This window comes from Pyxicephalus adspersus, chromosome Z (genome assembly GCF_032062135.1).
Source record: "Pyxicephalus adspersus chromosome Z, UCB_Pads_2.0, whole genome shotgun sequence".
Taxonomy (NCBI): Eukaryota; Metazoa; Chordata; class Amphibia; order Anura; family Pyxicephalidae; genus Pyxicephalus; species Pyxicephalus adspersus.
The window spans coordinates 16,151,906-16,170,913 of record NC_092871.1 but is presented as its reverse complement, the minus strand read 5'-3'; the positions used below and the strand labels follow the sequence as shown (position 1 = coordinate 16,170,913).

The following is a 19,008-nucleotide window of genomic DNA, read 5'->3' as shown; positions in this document are numbered from 1 at the left end:
TTGACCAGTGTTATAATCAAGAATGTAAAATTGATTACTTACTATTTAAGGAAATCTGTAATATTGCATATTATTGGTTTGATTTATTGGCAGGAAAAGCTTTAGTCACCACTTTTACATTTTTTTCAGAGACTGTGTAACAGTTAAAAAAAGGCCTTTTGTTTAAAGAGCTCAATAGCTCATGACGGAATTTATATACAGTACAGAACTATATGAATGAACAGAGTGGCTTATTGGAAAGGTCAGTTCAGTCTTTCCTTGCTGATTATAGAGCTTTAATCCTGACTTAAACACATATCACTCCTATGGAGGAAAACACAGTGGGATGCTACTTGCTTGTTTTCTCGTCTCCCATAGAACAGAATGGTGATGTTTGTACAGTGCTAGTTCATTCATCTGTCAAACGATTACAAAAGATCACAATCCTCTGTCGGGTGCCTGTATGGGGATTTAGCAGGGGTGTGTCACACCTCTGCTAAGAGACCACTGCTTCTACATTAAGAGCAAAGGTCCTTGTATACATTTAAGCATAATTCATAAAAATTGGATATAAGTTTGGCGTTTGCCATTGGCAACCAGATGACAACTGTTGTTTTCTAGTTTTCAATAAAAACACAGGCACCTGTCACTTGCACAAACTAAACAGCTGCTTTGTCTTTGTATTATAACTCTCATTACATAAATATCCAGTGCATTGTTACTATATACATTTTCTATTATTTCCATATTGCATGCTGTGCTTTTAAACTTTGATTTATTGTGTTTTATAGTGTAGGTGAAAGGTGTTCTTTAAAGCATTGTTGATTTATTTTTGCAGGAATAAATAAGGACCTTGGTAACAGAGGAAATGTAACAAGCACTGTCTGATAAAAGGGCCATGTTGTTTGTACATTATACATGTAATTGCTCAGCTGGGCCGTTTGCTTTGCCACCTCATGCTGTGCTGTGTCTTTGTTTGTTGCCATCTCAAGAGAAATATCATACAGGGACAGACTTTAACGTCTGCGCTATTTATACAGCTCCCACCCCTGGGAGAGCATTGAAGCGCACTTCTCTCCCTGTGTACCAGCTGCAGACATACAGGAATCTAGAGCCAGGTGCTGCAGGTTTCATTCCGCCATACAAAGATGGACCCCTGGGAGACTCCTGGTCTGGCATTGCACATGGCTTTGCTCTTCTAAGCAAGAGAATAGCTGAAAAGTCAGGGATAGACATAAGTGCAATAAAGGCATGCTGTTCAAAAAAGGTTTTTTTTCCAACATTTTGCAGACTGCATATTGAATGCACTTGGCACCATGTCATGCAGCTGGGCGCAGGTCAAATTGTTCTGAGGTTTGTGTGTACACTAGATCTACCTATTCCAAATTAAGGAAATTTTTAATTCTAACAGTATTGTATTTGCAGTGGGGGCACATGAAAAAGGAAAAAGTTTGTCATACCCATCCATGGCATGTGGGTGAAATTCATCACATCAAAAAAGAGGTCTCTGTCCGCATATTACTCTCTTTGTTGTGATTTAGAAATAATTACTGATGCTGATGTTTTAGTCTCTGGTCAAAGAGATTTTTGGGGGTTTTATGTCATTAGAGATGCTGTAAAGTCTATTCTTATCAATCAGACAGATCCTTTAGATGTGCGGTCATACCAATTATTTTATTATTTTTCATGTATATTTAAATATTAATAAAAGTTCCTCTGTAAATTATATGCTACAAATTTTCCAAACTATGAATAATGGATGAATTGCCCCAGATATTGACCAGCTTATTTTCACTTTAACAAGTGATTGATATGTTAGTGTACGGTGCAACTCATTCTTCAATAATGTATTGCTTGATTTCTATAGAAAAGTAGTTGGTTTTTGCTTTAAGGCATACAATATGCTTCCTTGGGGTTTGCAGTTTCCTATACTGTATATTCATCTAAGACTATAGTAAAGACAACTAAAAAAGGCTACAAAGTATAACCTAGCAAACCATGGATTGATATTCAAGGCATACAGTGCAGTTCAATGTACTTTGGACATACAAGAAATATTGTGCTTTCCTTTGTAATAGGATGCACTAAGGAATGCAAACCTTCCATCAATGTATACAAAAGTTATCTTTGCAGTGTCTCAAGCTCCGCAGTTGCTCATTAAGGTATAAAATGTGGATGCAAAAGCACCAGAACAACAAAACAACTGCACACTGGTAAGCTCAAAATGTGGGTACCCTTCTTGTGCTTTGTTGGTATGATATCTGAGTTTTTTCTGTTTTTTTTCTCAACAGGTATGGAGTGCAAACTACCTGTAATTACACTTCTATGTTGTCACATGTGCCCCCCATGGAAACCACAGGTAGTTCTGCTGATGCACATTGCACATGCATGGTCCACTATTGTCACTATCAAAAAAGGTGCCCTGTGCAATGACAGGTGGTGGTATTGTGCAATACAGGTTGGTGTATTGATAGAATGTGACTACAAAGAGGCTAAAGAAGTCAGCAACAGTGAAATTAAAAATGATTTAAAAAAATGTGACAGACAATGCTTCAGCAGAAAATTGATGTCTGCAGCAGCACACAGAAAAATATTAAACCCCAATGGTATTATATATATATATATATATATATATATATATACAACGTCAGTGTGGTTGTTTATGTGGCTGTAAATAGGACTAAGAGAGAAGTTGGCAAAGTGCAAATTACTAGCGCTGATTAAATCTCATTTCTGCAAAAGCATGCAAGCTTTGGAAAAAGTTGTCTATTTATAATCTCCGAATGGTGTGAATATATGTATAAACACCTGTGAAAATATCATTACCTTTGACTACTGGAATAACTAGTCATAAACGATTACATCTCTTAGTATTGTGGTTCTGTTGAGATATTCTTTATTGATGCTAGAGAGGGATATAAATAGGATGCAGAAAAATCAAAGAGCTGCTGAACTCTTGCCCATGATCCAGATTTCATGATACTATTTGGTGAAGGCTACAAAATGAACGCTGAAATATGGCTTTGTTGCCTTAGACTTCAATTCTGTTTATACTTTTCTTTTTCTTATAATGTATGTGAATTGTGGTGCTATTCAGAATAAATGGCAATGCACCACAACAAATATCATTTTTACACCAGTAGTGGGATTATATAGGCATATTCATATATTACTTGGAAATTTTAAAAACATCTTATTATCTATAAAATGTAAACATACTATCCAAGTGTACAACAACAGGATACTGCACAAATGAGTACAAAAAAGCCAAGACAACCTTCTATGTATACATGGCTGGCTACTAGCATACACAGTACATTTTTACTTACAGTACATTACATACTCAGTATGCGCTGTGAAGTTATATGTATCAAAAAGGGGAGCTGGGATCACTACATCCACATATACATATACATTTAAATGTATTTCAATGCGTTTCATAGAGCTGGTCTGCTTCCTCAGGAAAACAAGGTGTCTTTACATGCAAAAAGCATGGTAACTAATACATAATAGGAAGCTATATTAACCAAAAAATCCACATAGTGGTTTAATTAAAATAGTTGCCTGATATGCTAAGTGTCCTGGACACCTAGTTCTAAGGGAACCAGTAAGTGGGTGCGAATGGAACCCAGCACGTCAAAAAATGATGAATATGATGTAGATAAGAAGATTATTACTCTACTTCTTCACTGATCATACCATAAAGAGCCAAATAAAAGCAAAAGCCAAATAAAAGCAGATAAAAAGACGTACAAAAACAAAATAAAGCCAGTATCCACCGAGTGTAGAGGCGCAGCAATGCACCACAACACATATTTACAGCATGTTGAAGGGTATTGTCTCTATAAAATTGTATTGTCCCTTGTTAGTGAAACCTCTGTATGTACAAGGACTCTTCTATTGACCTGTGACCTTTTAATCCTCTTGTATTTAGCGGGTTCCTTAATACAGATTTGTGCCAATGATTCTCTTCTTAAGACCACTTAGGACACTCATGGGACAACCTGGGTAATCTAGCAAACCAGGAATCAATCTGGTTCAGGATTAAGAACATTTTCAAGCTAATAAAAAATTATTTAAAAAAAATAATTTCATATCTATACTTTTCTAATTTAGGCATTGTAAGAAGCTTTGTACTCCATTTCTCAGTAAGTTAACATATACCTCATTCTTTCTTTTGCTAAAAAAAAAAAAAGGTGGTCATATATGATATACAAATTAAGATTACCCTTGGCAAGCCACTTCAAGTTTACAGCTGAACTTCAGGCACAAAACATCAATTTGAATGTATTCCTCAATGGATTCAAAGGATGTAAATCCAAATTTCCTGCACCCACTGCCTTTGTAAATCATGACATTACGGGGCTGAACAGAGCTGTGATTGGGGCTAGGCACATTTCCCCATACTGCAGGCCATCAGCAGCAGTCACCAGTCTTCAAAAGAGAAACTCCTGCACAGAAATAAGTTAGCTTATTGCATAGATCTTCAAAATATACACAAGCAAGATTTGAATATGAATACACTTTGCTTTTGCATGTAGATAATGCTTGTTTTATCCCCAGTTTCAGATGTTTGAAAAAAAAATTACTGAACACAAGAGGAAGAGATTATGACAAAAGAATTTTGCTGAAAGAAACCTGCTGGATATGGAAATGACTGAAATTGGAAGACATAATGTACAAATGTCAGGGTTTTTTTTGTGAACATGAAGTATGAGAAGTTGATAGTGTACTTTTTTGAGAGAAACTGCATTTAAATTATTTTTGTGTTGTTGTTGTTATGAAGGTAACACAGTGATCATTATGGGAAAGCTAAGGAGTAATGATGCCTTTAGGGTGTACAGATTTCACAGTTACATTTAACGCTATCATTAGTATACCCGTGAATTCTTGGATCACATGGCCAGTGTTATGGTGTGCTCTAGTGATTGCATGATATGGTTATCCCAAGTTATAGAAGGGTACCTTTATGATACCAAGCTTAGTGTAATTAATGGGAAGGTTTTGTTAATACCTTAATTTACAACAATGGTTAAAACGTGGATCAATTTTGCACTTTAGCAAGAGTTCACAGTGATTCCTAAGCATTTGGCAGTTTCAGATTCGGCCATGATACTATCTGTATGTTCTCACTGCATTTGCTCACTGAGTTTTCTTCAGGCACTCTGATTTTCTCGCACATCCCTAAAACATACTGGTGGGTTCTTTGACTTACCCCCCGAATTGGCCTTAGACTAAGATTTAAAGACATTATACAATAACTAAAGTTCCACTTTAAAAAAAATGTCACCAGACAGGTTCATTATTGCAGGGAAGGGACAGGTGATGTCCATCCTGCATTAAGTATATTTACCATCCGATTGCCGCCCATTGGCAATCCCAGCTTCTCTTGCAGGTGCAGACTGAATGTATTCTTGCACCTGTGTGAGAGGTATGTCATCTTGGTCTAGTGAATCAAGTTGGCTGAAGATCAGGATGTGGAAGAAATGAAAGAAGAATTTGGTGAACCCAGCTATGGAAAAAGGACAGGGGAGAATCCTTGGGCTTTGGTTCCACTTTAAATCAAGATAGAAAAAATTGTCTACAGGAAGAGAAGAAAGAAGAAGATGGCAGTGCCCTGCCAGGGAACAGGAACAGGGGAGTATAAAGGGTTTAGTTCCATTTTACTTATCTTAAGAACTTGGCTGACATTGGATATAATAATGTCATGTTTTAATGAAGATAACCATGGAATTTTCTGTAGTGAATGGAAAGGTTACTTAAAGTTGGTAAAAAAATAACGGAATATAAGTGATTTACATTTGAATAAATTATTGCTTGAGCACTTGCTGGCAGATTCTTATCAAAGAGTGGCTGCTGTGTTGTGTATATTATTATTATAAAATAACAGTTGGATTGATTACTAAAAAGATTAGTAGCAATTTCAGGCAGACCCAACTACCAGGGTGGCTGCAGTACCGGCCAAATGCTTTACATCTGTGGCAGCTGCCATGCTAATAGTATATTGAAATTTGCACAGCTGGATTTAAAAACATTAAAGAAATTAAATGGGTACTTTACTTTACTGGGTGCCTGATGTGTCAAACAAATTTCTTTATCAATATCAGAGACCTCTGGATCTTGGAACAGTATTTTGCAAAGTACATTTGCAGCTGTATACATGCTACTGATTCAAAGCAAATTCAAACAGCATTTGGACTTGATAAGTGAATGTCTCCATGGGAGAAAAGTGGTTAAAAGAAAATCAATTTCATGGCTAAAATGTGCTTGCACATTGCATTACAGCTATTTTCTCACATCTCTGCTTTCAGCCAATGGTAGGGTCAATTAGATGTGACCATGTGACACCTGAAATAGGAAGATGTGAGACTTTACTTCCCAGCATCCCTGAATTACAGTGAAAAACATGTCTACATAGGGAGGCAGGACTTCTAGTCACAGAAAGGTGGTGGGCAAATTTTCCCTAATTACCAGTATAAAGGATTTGTTTTGTTAAATTTCGTGTGTAGTTGGTCTTTAAAGCTAAAAATTTCCTGAATCAGTTTTTTTTTTAATATTTAGTTTTTAATAACCCATATGGAAAGAACTTCTTATCTTGTTAGTTTTAAACTATTAATGCCCCTTGGATAGATAGTATTGCAGTAAGATGCTAGTATATTAGCAGGGTATGCATGTGAAAAGCCATACAGTTTTTTAAATCAATTGAACTGTAATTAGATGGGGTCCTTAAAATGCCTAAAAAAGATCAATGTGGAATTCTGGAAATAATTCCTATGGGCCTGCATAAATCAGGTCATATGTCAGTCAGAGAGAGGTCAACAACAGGTCAAATACGTGTTGTTACAAGGAGTAAATGTTTAAAGTAAAATGGTTGGCAGCTTTAGGATTATTAATTCTTCTGTTTAATTCTAGTAAGTCCTTATTTAGGTGTTCATGTCACTGTAATATGTCCAGCAGACATTCAATTTGTGGGTAGGGAATGTTTTATGTATTTATAAGGTTTTTTTTCTATGTTATCCATTAAGATCCTCTAACCAGCACATTTTGCTAGAACCTGTATGCCATGACCCAGAAATATCTTGGCAATGCACAAAAGGAGTAAAACCGAAAACTGATACATTTGCCTGTACATTTCTCCAAGACAAGAGACTATATTTAACGTGAGAAACACAGAACAGAGGCAAATTGGAACAGTATTTTATATTGAAAGTCATCAGAGACGAGACTTTAAGGACCTCGATGTGTGTGCTGCCAGAGAACAGGAGGCAGCCGCAGAACATAAAAGACACCTCTGGATACATCAAAGCAATTGTCCTGGGACTCTATAGATCTTATTGCCGGGGAAAATGAAGATATAGAGAGTGGAGGGGATCATGTACTAAGCTGGGGTGGGAAAGCCCTGGAGAAACGTGGGATAAAATTCTTCTGCATTAAATTGAATTTGGGTTCGGGAAGAGGACTCCCTAAAGAATCAGCCCTGAAAGGCAAAGTGCAAGTAGAGGGCTTAAATATAGAAGTTAAATCAGAAATCAAAGATTTCCTTCACTTGGCTTAAAGCTTGATGTGAATTTAATCACAGCCAGAATGACAGGAGGACTAAACAGGCTTAAGACTTTGGTGGATATGGGTAAAATATGGGCATTAGCTTCTGGATACCGTAGATGTCACTCACCGCCTATTACAGCAAACACCATTATTAACCTTGTTCTCCATAATCCCTATCCCTCAAAGTTCAAGGTCATTTCATTGTAAAAATCTGTTCTTTTTAAAAGAGTTCTTTTAAAAATTTCCTTTTTTTTTTTCTTCATTTGGTGTGCCACAGTTTGAGGATTCCCCTGCCTTTGTTCTCAAGGAATGTAAAATAACCCACATCCATGTCCCATTATGTCCCATCTCTCCCCTGTCATTCATATAATGAATGGAAAGCTTTAATAAGTCAGGCCCATTGATATAAAGGGAGTGTCCTTCTGTGGAATCAAATCTCTCTTTTTTACTGAGTTGTCCCTTGGTCTGATGTATAGCCGTCTATAAAAATGTACTATTAAACCATCATAATATTTTTAAAGCCTCAAACCTTTCCTCCAACCTTTAAAGTATTGGTTTCTTATTTAAAAAAATCTGTTTAAGTGGAAATGAGGATTGAAAAAAATGGTTGATTTAACCAACATTTTTTGATAGTTTGTGTCACTGGTGTGTTTCAAGATTTGGCAAATTTAGTTCCGCTTTAATTTTAGGCCCAAATGGTTTACAGTATTACAGTGCTGAAGCAGACATATTTTTTAGTTAGGTCATATCTAGTTTAGGGGATGAGCTATACATGTCAAAAAATAGTCAGTTGATCTTTCATGGAGAATCTTTTATCAATTAGAATTAAAGAGACATTTACCACATAGCTAGGAGCTGTAGCACACTTCCTGCCAGCTCCAAGTCTGAAAGAAAGTAAAACCAAGCCATTTTTCAAGTCCATCCCTAGAAGTAATATTGTAAATCTAAAGTAAATCTAATTAAAGAAAGGGGATATTGTGATTTTAGTTCTGCTTTAAATGTCACTTAACATGCTATTTTGCTCAATACTGAATACATTTTAACAAAACCATCCGGAATACAATGGCTTTGAATCTGCTCTGTCAGACTGAAACACAGAAGTGTGAAACGGGCAGAAGGAAAAATGCTGGGTGCCTGGCTGATTCACAAGCCTAACCATTTTTGGGACACTGACTGACTGAATAATGTCATGTGTTCAGCCCTATCTGCATATAATGTATACTCGTTCCATGTCAGCAAACCACATATAAGCAAGTCTGAGAAGGCAGCCGCAAACTTTCCATCTGTACATATCCTTTAATACATTTCTGACATATTTCTGTAATTTATCATGGCACTGCCTATCACTTCCTCCCCCGCCATTTAGCAGAGCGGTTATCTCCCTCAAAGCTGGGCTGGCAGATTTCCCTCCATATCCAAGCTGGTACATGGAATCTGTAAGCTGCTTTGCATGGAAGATGTTTATTTTTGGAGAGGCAGTTGTCTTGGTGACACGCACCGAGTGGGGACAAGTCCCAGGCAATAGTAATGAGGGCTCATTTACAAGATGTGGAGTGAATGCCCGACTGCTCTTTATATAATCAGTTATCAAGCAATATGTCACACAACTGTGCCACACACAGCTTTCTATTTACAGATCTCCTGCACTGACAGATGCTTGTCGTGGGGTTCTGCCTCCCAGAAAAGAGTGAGAAATGCGTAAAAAGTAACCACTGGGAAGAATGCAGTTTCCATGGTGAATTATATATAAACCAACTTTAGAGAATTGCTTTTGCTGGAATTCTCCCAGTTTCTGCAAAGTAGCCAACGTCAGGGACCCTGTGTTGCTGGAATAGCTATCCTGAGCCGATTTACTGTTCTCATAGGACTTTGGTGTCAGCTTTCTCGCTATCAAGGCATATTTACTAAACTGATCAAAGCCTTATTTAATGTGTATCTAAACTAAAAAAAAAGGCAAGAGTAGCTCATAAACCACAAAATAACTTGTTAGGCTTCCCACTAGTGCTTATTGGGCCGGTGTGTCCATGCTGTGAACCACCGCCATATCCCACACAGCCTATTTTGTCCAGCAATGTCACTTGCAGCAGCAAGGAGAATAAAAAAATAGCAGCAGCCCCTGCTTCCCTTTAGCTGTGCAGCCTGATGTATTTTATCGGCATCCCCACTCTGTGCACAGCTGAAGGGGATTTTAGAGGCAAATTAGTTCCTGACTCAATCCAGTGCTGCCATTGGCTGCTGGGACTTTATAGCCTCTCTGCTCCCAATCACCAGGGCCTGTTGTATCGTTAAACTAGGCTAACTTGCTGTTGGCATGTATTTGCTTGATTTACTGTAGTTGACCCTGTGAGTTTATGCTGCCTGGACCGACCTTGTGCCTGTGACCCCGACTCTTCTTGTGTCTTGCCCTTTTGTACCATATCTGGTGAATGGATTACCTGTGTATGACCACTTGCTCTGTATTCTGAAGTTGTCTCTGTTGAAATCTGGGTACTGCTTTATTTGTGGGTTACTGGTCCTCTGCCAGCCCTTCCCCTGACACTATCACTTACCCACTAAGTCCTGGTGGCAACCATGTGTTCGATTAGGGGACTGGTGTCTGGTGGGTATTGTTGCTGGACCAGGGCCTTACAGTTTCCTTGCAGAAACATTTTCCTTAATGCAATGCATGGCAATGTACATCACATGTCTTGGTATCCTGGGTTGCAAAATTTTTCTAATAGCACCTCAAATGTAACTTACAAGTACAACACACAGCAACACACAACACTAGACAGCAACAACAAGCAAACATGTACATTTCTGCATGATGTGGTATGTTGGGCTCAGCGTGGTCTTCTACAAAGACCATGTCACTTTGCTCTGCAATGACAAGATGACAATATCTCTGCAACATAACATGGCCAAAAATACGAAACAACACAGATGGCCCCCACTGTCTTTTTAAATATGACATTCTCATATTTGATTGAAGTGTAGCTTTACGAGTCAGTGTGGCAGCATGTTATAGACTCTAATTGTCAGGATAAGGAATTACAGCAGTCTGCTATAATCTGGGGACATGTAGACAGAGATTTTGATGTTAACTAGTGCTGATGTAAGACATGTTTACAATGCCAGCACTGGGACAGACACATTTATTGCACTGCGAACCGCAGATTGATCAGCTGGTCTGCTTGTATTACGAGAAATTGGTAAGCAAGGAATACCCCCCTCCACCTGGTCTGCTGACATTGACATGTAAAACTGCTCTTTTCAGATTAATTTAGAAAAATGCTGTGATCCATGAAAAAAAGAATTTGGAATCAGGATCAGTTTTAAAGCATTCTGGGCAACTGTCCATGGCTCCCACCTACTTCAGGTCCCCAACTGGCAAAATGGCAGGGGTGCGGGGAGCTGGAATGCTATACATTTGGGGGTCCTACTTCAAATTTTTGTCTGAACCCCTAGAATATATATTGAAATTTAATAAATGTTGGCATTATCAGGCCTAACCAAAAGGGAATAATTGTCTTTTTGATGTTTTTTTTAGATATAAAAGAGTAAAACAGATCAAAAAAATGTAATTGATAAGCAGTTTTTTTTTGTTTTGTTTTGTTTTTTCCATTTATGTTGTAATGTTATTGTAATGCTGACATGTGCTGTATTGATCCCTGCAAAATGTACATTTAAATACCAGATCAGCTTCAATAAAATGCTGCAAACAGCACAATGATATGCTAAGTGCAATCAACCACAGCAACTAATTTGATTTTATTTCACTGTGGCCAGATCCGGATAACATGAATTATGCTACAGGGTGTTGCGTTTTGCATATTGCTGATATTTGCAGTATAGAATGGTCAATGAGAATGAAGGTATTCTTTCTCTCACAGCCAATCAGATTCTAGTAATCACATTCTGTTGTTATATAAAGTAGTAAAACTGTGTTAACCTTAGATCTCCTCAACTGAAAGCAGATGTGTACAGATACCTACATGCAAGGCCTGACTGGTGGACAGAAGTAGTACTTTTCCTCATCTTTATGACTAAAGGTAACTATGGTAAGTGAAAATTCAAAAAGAATTTCGCTAAATATACTAGCAGCATTCCAAAATTAGTGCATGAGTTTTTAGATAAATGGAATTAAAAGTATTTTTGTAAAATGGGAGTTTTTGCTTTAAAATCCAGCATATGTATAAGGTAACCAATTTATGCAACAAGTGAACCGTAACATTTGTATGTATGATAAAGTAGACCTAAAAGCCCATCTAAACTCTCATTTTAAATATGCCAAATGCCCTCCATGTGCATGAGAAGAAAAAGGGGTGCAAATGTTTACAATTCATATTAGAAAGATAGCCACAACCTAAGTGGAAAATCCTATCTCCTGCCAGCATGTTGCAGAAAAGGAACCTTGCTATCTGTGTGGAAAAATTGGTCTCTCTACAGGTGCCGGACATGTTCCTCGGTGAGTCAAAGCAAGTACTCCAGGATTATGAGTTTTTTTGATTGCAGAGCTATAGGTCTAACTCAGAGGTGTGTTAGACCTCTACAGAGAGGTCTCTGCTTCAAGGGCTTTTCTCCACAACATGTTGGCAGATGACAGGATTTCTTTTCATAATCTTTCACAGTCTTTTTTCTAGAGTACATGAACTGTCATTATTTGCACATGAATGAATTCAACTGATTTAAACTAAAAACTAAACAGATTGGCATTTACCAGTGGAACAGAAATCCAACGCTCAACACTCTATTTTACTTGTTCTTTTTCTTTCACATAACCAGCTGATCTCCCCTCAAGCGTCACATCCAAACACATCTGCAAGAAAAACACACACCATTCATACCAAGTCCCCGTAGCATGTTTTTTCTATTCTGAACAGTGTCAAGTAATCCCTTTCCACAGTGCTGAATGAATGGAACAATTCTGTGACACAGTCTAGGTGGGAACAGAGGGAGCCTCCAACAGATGTGTATGCCTCCAACACATAGGACAATAGAGAAGAATTCATGGTGAATCACATTACACATTTGCTCAATATTGTCAGCAGTTATTAAGCTCAATGCATTGGCTCACTTGAAGAGGCTTTCAATGTGCCCCTGCTGCTGGTACAAGAATGGAGACCCTTTCTGCTAACCAGCTGCTTCAAATAAACCGCAGAGCAACTCCGAGGCTAATGCCGCTTGGAGCTTCAGTTTTTTTTTTTTCCAGTGAGACAGAGCACAGCCTGAAAAAGCCTATTTTTACTTATAATAGATTTCCAAGGATGTCTTGCAAAAAAAAAACACACTGCTCTGAGCGCAGAGATGCCTGGATGTACTGATTGATTCAAACAGCTGATCAGTGCAGGTTTGTATGGAATAGGCCTTGAGAGAGATTAAAGGGGGTGAGGGGAAGGGGGGATCTGCATTGGTTTTTGCATTTTTTAGATAATAGTAGTTTTGGTTTTTTAAAACAAAAGAGATTATCTTAATGTAAAAAAATGTAATAACACTATATTATTCCATGTGCAGCTTTGCATCGCTAGACAGTGGTTACTGTTCAGACTGGCCATGGGGCTGTGGTGTGGTTCATGTCAGGGAACTGCTACAAGTTACTTCTACCAGCGGAAGCTTCATAAAAAATTAAATGGAGTGGTGGTGAGTGGTCCCACTCACTGTTGCCAGCCATGAAATGTGCAGAGACTGGTTCTTTAACAACTGGCACTGTGGTGCAATTGACTGACTGGCTAACAGGGTGCCAGCTGCCGGAAGACACCCAAAGATTGCTTGGTCCCCAAACACATCTGAACCGAAGAGTCCTTCAGCAGAGATATTAATATTAGGGTATATTAGGGTATGGAGATATTAGGGTTTATTATAAGCTATACTTCCTAACTAAGCCACCTATCATACATAGAGCAGCGGTCGCAAACAAGTTGTCTGCAAGAAAATTTTGGTGGTCCGCTGTGCACCGACCAGAGCCGTGGTCCATTTCTCCTGTACAAATCTCAGTCTTAGGGCGGTGGGCGGGTTGTGTCTCTGGGGAAGAAATTTCCCCCATAGTGATGTCATGATGCCAGAACCAGGGAGTGGAAGCGTTCTGCCATGGTGACGTCACTATGGTAGAAGTTTCTTCCCTTTTGAGTGACACACGGTTCTCCGCACATGCACGGTCCAGAGCCTGTAAATGTAGTGGTCCGTAGGTCTGAAAAGGTTGGTGACCACTGGAGACTCCCTCCAGTGGTTAATCTACAAACATCTATATTTCATACAATGACAAAAATATGAAAATGCAAACCTATAAAAAGGAAAATGTCACATAAAACATTGATATTATGGTGAATGAGGCAGAAGCTGAGGCACAAGGACCTGCCATCGCTTCTAGGCAATAAGCCCCGCCTCCTGTCATCCACCTGTCCAATGGTTGATATACAGAGGGCAGTTAAAGTTGAGGCAATAGGAGCCGCCATTATTTCTACCTTATAAGTCCCTGCTTTAGGACATCGGGGCTGTACTGTACAGACATGTCTACTTCGAAGCTGAAATGTAAATATAGAGACATGAAGCACTGGTAGCTGCACCTTGAGTACTTATGGATCTATGGAGGGGATGGGTGGGTTAAGAGAAACTAAATAAAACGGCCAAAACAAAAAAAAAAACACTTACCTTCAATCCCGCAGCCCAGTGGATCGGTCCGGAGGTCTCTTCCATTGGGTCCTGTGTTGTCCCGGTACCCGTCTTTGGGACGGCACGCCAGGTGTCGTTATTTTCTATTCCTCTTCCGGGTTCTTCTTCCTACGTCACCCTAAACAGGCGCGAGATCGGGTGACATAGTTGGGGAAAAAAACTTGCCGATCTCACTGCGTCCCCTTTTGACAAGAACTGCATGCGCAGAAGGAGCACCCAAGAGGCTTCTAGCATGCGTGACTTAGGTATCCCAGGAGGCTTTTTTTTTTTTTTTTGTCTAATGCAGTGTTTCTCAACCAGGTTTTCCCCTAGAGTTCATTAAACAATGAGCAATTTGTGCCTCTCAGGTCAGTTTAACTGACACCGATGATCTCTTTGGATATCTGTAAGGGTAGCATTTGTCTCACTGACCAGCAGAGTAAAAATCTTTTTCCCACTGGCCACCACACTAATGTACTGTGATTTTTGGATACTGTCAATATTGTCAGGAGTTCCCTAAAACCTAAAGGTTATTAGAAGGGTCCCCCCTATGTTAAAAAGGTTAAGAAACAGTGCTCCAAGAAGATTTTCTCTTGCTCTGGGGAGATCTCTTATTTTTATGTCTCTGGGACAGTAAATGGAACATACATAATAGTTTTAACTATTCCTATACTAGCCTAAACTAAAAACATGCAAACATGGTGTTTTAAAAATATTAGGTCAAACAATGTGCAGTTATATTCCTTATCAGCCAATAGAGATATAAATCTACTTTGAGGACACCAATTGCCTAGTGAAAGTGTAAATTCTATTATCACTAAAAGGTCTTCCCCCTACAGAAAAATACAGGGGGGTGGATACAGGACCAGTCACCCTATGCAAGGTTAGAGAGCAGTAGTGACTAGTCTTTATCATAGGAAGGTCTTGTACAGATAAATCTTTAACTCTAAACACTGCACAGATCTGGAAAGAAGCTCTCCAAGATTTCAACAAGATTAGCCAAGAAGACCAGCTCAGTACCTCAGGAGGGTGGTAAGAAATCTGTGGGCTGCCAAGTGAGTGAACCTGATATAAGGCCAGCCTGGCAGCCTAATAAATAGTATAGGCAACACTTTAAGGTTTACAAGCTTTGCGCATCCACACATAAATTCCCTGTTTTGTAGTTTAGCATTAATTCTATATATTGCTAATGGTATTTGAAATGAGTTTCTCTTTATTTGTCTATTCTGTGTAATAGGATTACTTGATATGTAGAATCTGATTGGATTCTGAGGCCAATATTTCCAGCATTTCTTTTCTGGTTTTCCAAGTAGTTGACTCTACTGGGTCAGCTCGGCAGCATAATTACTCAACACACAAACGCACACAAGAATACATATTGAATGGCAAGCAGGTGCTGTCCAAGATTTCAGCAATGTACAATATAAGGTGTCTACATGTCATTCTCTAGGTTTGACAGACACAAAAACACACAAGGGTTTACTGATAGCATAAATGCTGCATAAATAGTCAACTGCCAATACGAGTCAAAAGGAAATCTACTCTTATTGTCTAACTTGAAGATAACTAGTTATCATGGCCAACACAGACATTGCATTTAATCTTGCAGTAAAATACTGAATACATTCTGTAAAAAAACACCCTTATAAAATTGCCCCTGTAATATACCCTTTTTGTGGACAGAGATTGTGAATCAACAGAGTAACTGATCATTCCTGCCTCATTTATTAATGATCACTAAGAATCAACAAGCTGAAGATTGACAATAAAAAGATGCGGAAGGTGGGAGGGGTTACGTCAGCCTTGACTTTTGATAAGATAGTCAAGATTTGCATATTAGTAACCCCATATTTTAGCACATCACCCACACTGCCATTTCAAGATGCTTTTCCAATAGAAAGAGTAACTTTAGGTTACAATTAGCAGAACGCCTTGGAAAAAGAGCACTGATTTGTAACATTCACTGCAGTCATTAAAAAAAAGGAGCATTGTGTGCACAAGCTAATGTCTTGGGTACTGATTTTTTATCCTGGCAGAGTCCTTCTTTAATATCTCTGTGTTCATATACTGTACATCAATGGATCATTAAGCACAACATGACAAATATACCAATTATAAAGAGGAGAGAACGTGGGCATAAAGGGCCTACAAGGGAAAAAAAGGAGAAAAAAAAGGAACCAGGAACAACTGCTCATAAATATGAAATATAGTGGTGATTCCCTAGCTGATATATATCACATGCAAATGAATGAAAAATTTACAATATTTATTACATTTTAACAATGATTAATATGAGAAAACATGCCATATATAAGTATATTAGAGAAAGAAGCCCAAGGTTGTATCGAAGGTGCATTGTACACCAATGTTTTAGCACAAATATATTACTAAAATATTCACATATCTTTCCAGGGGTATCCATGTATGTAAGATTAGAACAAATACAGTGTCCAATGAGGGGCCATTGAGTGCCCAAAGAGAGGGCATTAGCACTGTATTAAATATTGGAAAGCAACAAACAGAAAGATCAATAGAGAAACTTGCAGGTGAAAGGTAGGGAAAGGAAATCAAAGAGAATGGAATCTAAAGGGAAATAAAAGAGAAAGGGATGGGAAAAGAGGAGAAGGGAAAGAGAAGACACTGGAATGACAAATATATACCATCACACACGAGTTTCAGCACCTAGCATCCAATACATAGGACAGGCAGACATATATAATTATCTGACCCTAGTTATGAATCCTCCACCTTTTTCATTCTGCCAAGATATTCTACATTTAGCAGTGTCACTTCCTCCTCATTCCAAAAGCAAAAGTGACAGTTTCTTTTTCTTTTAACAAGAGCGGTAGTGCTAAATCAGCAAGCTCTTATTTTTGTAAGAAACAGAAAACTCAGCTTACATCATTACTTCTCCTGGGGCTGTGTTTCAGTGATATATGTGTTTGTAGTTAAATGTATATTTATTATGGATTTACTTATTTGAAATTACATTTATATTTTTGCCGTGATGTGATGCTATCTATCTAACTCATAATTCACATCCTTATATCATTAAAACTGTTCTGTTTTAAATGATTTCCAGATTTGCACTAACTTGTCACCTCTAACAAGAACCTTACAAAACCACTATAACACCTCAATCTTATTATGCTGTAAAAAATCTTCTCAGGCATAAGGCCTCTAGAAATGTAGGCAGCTAATAAGGTCAGATCTCAGCACTGACCTAATGGTATTTCCCAGGACACAAACTGTTTACATTACCATTTATTATACTTCATCTGGATTATTCTGAATCCATTGCATGCATCTACTGATGAATCAGAAGGATTAATGAATATACTTGAAATATATATAAGTCGAGCCACTGACCTATTCTGCCAGCTGTGAAATCTTCTAATTTATTGCTGGAGATTTAGACTTGGACCTTTCATTATATTCATTCTTTATTATACCCCGTTACCATCTTATTAGTCACTTCTTTTGGATGTTGTATCCATGTATTCATCAAATATGCCGATCTCAGTGCAATTAGCGGTAAGGACGTAACCTATAGCCCCTTTAAACCAATTAGATTTCACTAATGATCTTTGAATCATGATTGCCGGTCAGTTGCTGTGGACTACAGCACTCCGCTTGTTGACCATGACCTTGGTTAACCAATTAAAATTCACTTTCCAATCTGAACAATGGATAGTGGTTCCAGTTGCTATGGGTTATCACAATTTGCTTGTTGCCGTATTAAATGAGCCCATTTGGCTAAGGGACAGAAAGCCCATTAGCTCCCTGCTAGGCGACCAGGCTGATAAATAGCCAGGAGCTTTACTAAGGGGGAAAATATGAAGCCTTAATTAACTGCTTCAATGAAAACCATAATTCTATGCCACGTGCTCCACGCAGTTGTGGGAGCCCGGGCAGCCACTTGTGGACTGGCTATTGGAAATTAATTAAGGAAGGAAGCACAGGAGAGGAAGAGTTATATTCTCTTGGAAATGGAAGACTGGGGATTCCAATTTAGAATGGGAATTCCATTGTAGAGAAGACAGGACCATACTGGGAGCAGGGCAGTGTCCACATATGACACTGGTCTAATGGGAGTCTAGACCTTGAAGACCATAAATCTCACTGATGGACGGAGGGAGGGACAGGAGGACTGGGAGGAACATGATCTATAGGAGACAGGTAATCTGCTATATTGACAGCAAAGCCAGAATTATTAGTAAAAATAGAATATGTGGTTGACACATGGGCAGCCTTCTGCATGGCAAAGGGACATAGAGGGACACCTCAATGTGGGATCACCCAAGATAATATGGTGTTTACGAGAAAAAGGAGGACAGATCGACAGAGGTGCAATTATACAAATTAGGATTAGGGAGAGGGATAAAGCAGAACACAAAGTGATACAGGGCAGCAGATGTGGAAACAGAGCTTGGGAAGAGGAGTTAAAGGCAGAGACAGCATCTATTGTGAATATCTTGAACGAAGAAGCAGTGAGAGCATTGCCAGGCACAGCCACACACAGAAAACATGAGGCATGGAAATAAAGGACTGATACTATTATTAAAGAGAACAGGAGATATTAACATGTATGTGCTCACCTGTTCTCCAGTCTTGCTGCCCACATCACACGCTCCAATACATGTCTGTCCTTCGTTTTCCTTTGCAAGTGAGGGGGTCCCTTGCTGCTTTGTGAAAGGGGGTTTTGCAGGAATATAAGTGTCTGCAGAAAAGCCTCAGCTCCCACCCCCTGCTCTCTCTTTCCTCTCCTCCACAGCTGTTGCTCCTCCAGCTTCTCTCCACCTCCACTCCCTCTCCCTTGCCTGTCTGGATCCGCATATTGCTTCCCCCTCCCTGTGT

General features: G+C 38.7%; 1 protein-coding gene across 2 annotated transcripts in view; it reads right to left on the bottom strand.

Annotated features, from left to right (window-relative positions):
* SLC8A2 (solute carrier family 8 member A2) overlaps nt 1-18,910 on the bottom strand; it is a 101,905-nt gene extending 82,995 nt beyond the window's left edge. The window contains exon 1 of one of the 2 annotated variants that reach the window (XM_072429334.1): nt 18,750-18,910. The gene's annotated coding sequence lies outside the window, so the exon portion shown is untranslated. The remainder of the gene's footprint in view (nt 1-18,749) is intronic. The other variant, XM_072429333.1, reaches the window with a different exon arrangement.
* Nucleotides 18,911-19,008: the final 98 nt, after the last annotated feature.